This window comes from Leguminivora glycinivorella, chromosome 2 (genome assembly GCF_023078275.1).
Source record: "Leguminivora glycinivorella isolate SPB_JAAS2020 chromosome 2, LegGlyc_1.1, whole genome shotgun sequence".
Taxonomy (NCBI): Eukaryota; Metazoa; Arthropoda; class Insecta; order Lepidoptera; family Tortricidae; genus Leguminivora; species Leguminivora glycinivorella.
In genome coordinates, this window is record NC_062972.1 from 32,346,138 (window position 1) to 32,353,053 (window position 6,916).

A 6,916-nucleotide genomic window follows, 5' to 3' on the forward strand; every position below is an offset into this window, starting at 1 on the left:
ATATCCTGAGGAACAATGCGCATAGTTCGCGTGTGGGTAATGCATGCGATGCCATAATGTGAACTAAACATAAGTCATGGTTGCTGGGTGACATGTCAGGGTACGTAGCTGAATAGCACAAACGCTCACGAAACGAAACGCTTGTCTATCTCTATCGCTCTTGCGTATTGCCACGACAGAGCTAGACTACCTTTCACGGCGTTTCGTTTTTGTTTCGCGCCGCAAAAATGCCATTCGGCTACGCCTGTGATAGGAGCAAATAATTTAAACATAGATTGGAATACGTATAATCTCATCAAATGATGTCAATTTTGTTCAACAACTTTTAAAAATTATGAGATCTTTAGATTTTAGATTTCCTTTTTTAACCCCCGACGCAAAAACAAAGGGGTGTTATAAGTTTGACGTGTCTGTCTGTCTGTTTGTCTGCCTGTCTGTGTGTGTCTGTCTGTGGCATCGTAGCTCCCGAACAGATGAACCGATTTGGATTTAGTTTTTTTTTTTCATACAAATTAAATATAAGCAGCAATGATGTACGCCGTCATCAGTTTAATTGACGTTACTTATCATGCTTTTAATAGGAAAATTCACTGAAAATTGCGTGTTAAATAAACTTCAAAGCATGTTAAAAATTAAAATACAAGTAATTCGTAAAGTCGCTGAACTAAATCACAGTATAATAAAGAGTACTATCGTACAGTATGGCCACTCCCGCTCCCCGCTGAAAGTGCCGCCCACCCCCTGTCGGTTACAGTTACCGCCCCTGTCAAAAAAGCGAACAGTCGACCTGTCATATTTCACTCATACAAGCATAGTATGCGTTCATCTACACTGAGAGAAATTTGCATTGTGAATTTAACAAGTTCGACATGTTGCGGTTTATCCGTTTGAATCAGCCAAACGTATGTTTAAAACAATATGTGTCAGGTTGTTTTTATAAAATCGACTTGTTGATTCAAATATATTGCCGATTCAAAGGACAAGTAGCTTGTTGTTTGAACCAAAGAGCACGTAGGCGCTATTTTAACCAAAAAACTTGTTGAACGAACATGAAAACTGGTTGTATTTTCTCTGTGTACATGCGTTGACCGCCAGTGTCCGAGGTGTGACTAAATGTTGATCAGTTTGAGGAGTACAAGCTATAGTTTAATATTTTTCAACTCGTACGGACAATCTATATTTATAAAAAACTTATTATTCAACGAGCTCCATCATGGGGGTTCCACAAGAGGGCTGTGACGTCATAATTCTGAATGCCCACTCCTGTTATTCATAGCGTACACTCGGGTATTTTACGGTCATGTAAAGGCTAGTGAAGGGAAATGATTATCGATAATTTATGCTATACATGTTTTACTAGGTGAAGTAAATTCAGAGAACAGTATAAAATAATCAGCAAGGAGATCAGAAAAAACACATAAATTACAAAAGTAGTTTAAATTTATTGACATGTGTACACAAATCGATGCTTTAAATCAAATTCAACCGAAATGAAAGCCCGTACAAAATAGTGACGAATTTCGAAGCAACCACACCGCACCAGTGTCGAGCCCAAAGTGTTTCCAGCCAGAGGAGAACAACATGGCCTCCGTCACTAGTGTGAAGTTATTACGAACTGAAGTGGCAGTGGATTGGAAGATTATTGAGCGCCATCTATTGGTTGAGCGCGAAAAAACATTGCCAAAAGCTGGTCTTGGACATATCAGCGCTATCTAGTAAGGCTTCTCTCCAATACAATATTAAGCTTCTGTACCGTTATTTGAAGCCTATTTAATATATTGAGAGACAGCGATACTGTTTGTAGATGCGTAGCGGTTCACAGCAGGTACCTACAGCTGAACACCTGTAAACAACTTGCAACTCCAGTTTTACGATTCAGGTTTCCCCTTCCCCCAGGCGACCCGTGCCGTAGGGACGGCAACGATGTTTCATCATTGGCGTTCTGTTTGTCGGAACGTTCGGTTCACTACAAAAAATTCTTAGAATTCTTTAATTCTTGGAATTTTTTGTAAGTTTAATCAAAAATATCGTTTTAGAAAACGGTTTTACCGTTCGTTTACTATTATAAATTAAATGTTTTAGAAGCTGAGCACCTGATCGATTCACTTTGAGCGCAGCGTGTCGCGTAAGTAAGCGATTTTTTATTTCTTTTTCAGTTTTTTTTTTTTCAGTGAATCGATTCGTCTTAAGCACGGAACAGGTCAAGAAAGTAAAAATTGAAAAATGATCTCATTGTCCTCTTTGAGACTAAAACAGTCCTTATTAAAGTCGTAATTGACGCGATCAGTGTTTGTTTTGCCTTGCGGCCGAAGATGAGCCTGTGCTGTGACCTGATAATTTCCGTGCGTGCCCATTGTGGTAGGTACTGTGCTGCGGGATAAAATTCCTTTACAATCTCTTTAAATAGATCGATATTCTGTAACGGAATTCAGAAATAGATCAAAAGTCGAAAGGTAAAGCCTATACTGCCGGACTTGGCAAGGGCGTCAATAAATATGTATTGATTCTAAGTGTCATGTTGGCTTTTATATCCGATCCCTGTGTGCCTTAAAATCGACTTTCCGCTCTAAAGAAAGGTAACTAACAAACCTATATCATTAGCGTCTTTGTGGAACAAAATGTTCCGTAAATAAATATGGGCAATTTTAAATGCACAGTACGGTATCGTCAGGGATACCTCTGAAACATGTAGTTTGGTAATGTTCTTATGCCTTAATCAAATCTAAGCCGCTTGCCAGTGGAAGTAAAGGATTACAAAGTGAAACTCGGGTATGTGGAGAGTTGTATTAATTACCAAATACCGGTTAAAGATAATTGAGAAAATCTGCATACGAGAGAGTCACTCTTTAATTCTTAACTATAATAATAGCGTTTAATAACGCAAGGCGAGCGTATTTGATTAATTTGATTACTTGGCTGCTGCTTAAGCAGAGTAAAAGGGTGCATCATTGCACTAGCTTACTAAAAACTTCTTACCTGCGCAAGGTGTGAAGAAATTTACAACCAGTATGTTTTTATTTTGTGTATAGGACTATACACAAAATAAAAACACACACATATAAGGATATAAAAAGCTGGTATAATAATTATTATTCTGTGGAAGCAGGCATGAGTGGAAAAATTATCAAGTGTTAAGACGGTGTAAAAGCACTAGTCTGATCCAGTAGGCAGTGACCCTGTCTGCAGAGCCTATTGTTCTGGGTTCGAATCCCAGTATGGGAATATGTTGGACGTAGTTGAACGAAAGAGAGCCATCCTCTGAAAATAGCCTTTTATTTGAATGGCTTTTCCCTTTTTACGTTGAGATTATATTCAAATATGTTTGTGAATTGGATCTTTTTCCTTTTACTACGTCCATTTTTTCCCGAGTTACGGTTGTATTATTATGTATTTAAGTATACATATGCCTATAATAAGAGTATTATGTCGCCTTGCTACCATAGTACAAGCCTTCCTCAGTTTTTGGAAAAATAGATTCCCCAATGTCTATTTATTTTGGTACCGATAATAAATTTCCCGCTTATTAAGGCTTATGAGTATTACTATTTATCTAGATAATAAACCGGCCGTCTGCGCAAGACGTGCATCTCCCAATTTTCATATTTCCCGCCTGCGCAAGGCGTGTGAAAAATATGATTGTTAAGACAGCTGAAAATTTTGCAGTCTGCGCAAGGCTTGCAATTTTCATGACTCAATTTTCTGCCTGCGCAAGGCGATTAAATATTTTATTTAGCCTGCTGAAAACCTGCCGCCTTCGCAAGGTGCGTGTTTACATATCCTGCGTCACAAGCAGATCAAGCAGATGTGGTATAATAGGTATAATACAATTAGCATGGTTCTAAAGCGGTTTTTGTCGGCCTACGCAAGGCGTTTTTGAAACTTACCTGTGATGGAGGAAACAACACAAGATGATAACGCCTCCTAAGCTTAGTACCAAGCCCTTAGTTTGTTAATTACCAAGTCATTTTGACAGTGGTTATATATTTCTACTGCGGAATCACTTCCCAGTAAACATTAATAAATAGTCTCGAGAAGACTTGTCAAAGCGGACCCCAGGCCTTCACAGGCCGCGGCCAATGCCGGGATAACGCAAGGAGGATGATGATGAGTCTGGTGAAGACTAAAAAGATTATCACAGTTATTGCTGGTGACTTGATAAACGTGGTTTCCTTTTTTGTGGGAACTTTTTCCACTATATAGTTATCTACTACATATTTTATCCTTGTCGTTAACGACGTTTGAAACACCTAGCTCACGCTGACGCGGAGTGGGTTGACACGATAATATTCAAAATTAACCACGGTTTTATCAGCCTACTGATTTAGGTTTTAAAGTGGGATTTGAGGTCATTTAATCATTTAAGTAAACCTGTTGATAGTGTTGATGCATATCAAGGCCGCAGTATTCTTTGGTTCAGGATATTAACCGTTTCCCAAACATCTTAAATGGGTTATTCATCTATTATTTTAATCAAATAGTTATCTAGCCCGCTGGCCGCTCCGGCGCCACATGAGGCCAATAATCTAAAGATCAGATTGCTTTGGACTGTTTTAGGTCATTCATTTGTTCAGTTAAGCCCACGTGGGTTGAACACATTTTAAGGAATTGGCTATGTGGATGAAATAGCAAAAATTTTTGCATAGTTTTTCGCTATGTAATAATGCAGTTGTGATATGTTATTACATATTTTAAGGCTCCAGGAACGACCTGAAGCAATGTTACAAAGAAGAAGAACCATTACATTAAAATGTGTTCACATCCTCATAAAGTAGCACGGGGTGACTCGTCTACTCATTATTTAGTCTAAATGAAACAATACGTATTTAAATTATGAGTTTTAAGTTAAGATTACCGCCATAACACGTTTTTAAAAATAAAAGAGGGGAAAAGGACACCTATGTAAGAAGTGATAAAATGTATGGGGTAATAAACCCACCTACAAACTTAAAACGCTGTCATATTACAGCTTTTCATCAGCATTTTAAATAAAGTAACCTCTATGGTTAATAAATATATCACATTCATTGGGTATTCGGAAAACTATTTCTCATACCTAATCATTGTTTTTGGTAACAATATTTTGCAGGATAAGTACTTGATGTGGTTTCAAAATGATTTTAATACTCATATAAAGATGGACCGTCAAAACAATTTTTAAAGCTATGCCGAATAAGCCCATGACCCATGACCCATGGGGTTTGATGAGTATCTCAAAATTTTGTTTGGAGCTCAGATCTCGGAACTACAGATCTAGGTACCTTAACCTCAATATCATATTCTTCATTACAAAACCAGAAGGCTACGTCATGCCATATAATGGAATTATTATATATCTTTATGCTTCCAACGAAAATCACGGGTCTTACCCGCATACATACGTATCCTTAAGGAGAAAAATAATTGATTGTAACATCTTGCGCTTCCATAAGCTGGTTACCCAAAACAAAAAGGCATTTATATACGAAGAAAATTCTATCATCAGCATTGGCTACTACATGTGTACAAATTACAAATAAAACGCTTCGCACACGCGCGTCTAGCCGCCTAGGCGTTGTTAGCCTATGGCCAATCCTTGGCTTAACAGAAAGTACATACATATTGGGTAAATAGCTAACAAAAAATATTAGAAAACTGGGAGAGAACTCTCCAGACAAAAAGTCTAAGGTTAAGTTGTAGCCTGTTAACCAAGGCAATTAAAAGTTGAACTGTTGTAGTACAAATACTACCAATTGCACAGGAGGTACTTTGTTTAGGACTGTATTCATACTTGGATTCAATGACCTTAATACGTATACTCATAATGTATAACGAATGACTAAGTTATACTTATACAAAGCCTCAATAGTCTTGTTACTTGATATACTTTACACTTCCTTTCTGGATGATAGATTCGTTTACCAAAAGAGTATCTTATGCTTAGGAGATTTCAATGATGAAAAATTCACAAGTGTGCTTATCCTCACTATATGATAATAAGACTTTTTAGAATGATTAGATTATTTTTTTTAGCACTTACCAAACGTGCCCAGATTATTATTTCCGTTAATAAAATTGGAACCACGTTACACATGGGTTCAGTATGGGTTATACTCAAGAGGCCAAGAATATTTCCGGCATACTAGAATGCTCGGGAAAATTACTAAAATTAGACTTCATAAAACGAATTAAGTACATCACGAAAGAACCATGATTGTTGGAACATTAGTCATACCATTGGTATTAAGGTTTTCAATAGCTGCGCACATTAGTGTTATACACTTTTAAAGTTGTAGCCGATTGAGCGAAATTTTTCTTCGCTACCAAATTTTGCCATGTCATAGCCATAAGGCAGTAATTATAATATTCACTGTCTATTATGTAATGCTGTAATTGCCAGAAATAAATAGTGACTATTTGGATAAGGCATTAATGAATGGATCAGTTCCTTAACTGTTTTCTATAATATCATATGTAATAATATCATGTCATGCAAATCAATATACTAATATAATGTACCTATGTCATGTCGATTATTCTATGATACTGAAAAGAGATAAACGAGTTGCGAGGAATTGGACACACAATCCAAAACTTAAGTTTTTCGCTTATACTTACCCTAAAAGAAATGATACTGCAATAACCCTACTTACTTGCAGAGGCAATTGCAGAGTCGGGGTCAAAACATTAAAAACATACTAAGATTGGATATAATAATGAAATAAACGTAAACATAAGTCATGACCTGACCTTGTTAGGGGGATGAAATAAAAAAGTAACAGGTTTTTTCATAATTTATTTTAATATCATTATGGGTCCGTAATCCGTATACATAATAGGTATATAGATAAAATTTAAAAATGTTTCAAACATTCCTTACCGACTAATAATAAGTTACAATAGAAAAATAGGTCACTGTGCACTTATCAATTCAGTCACT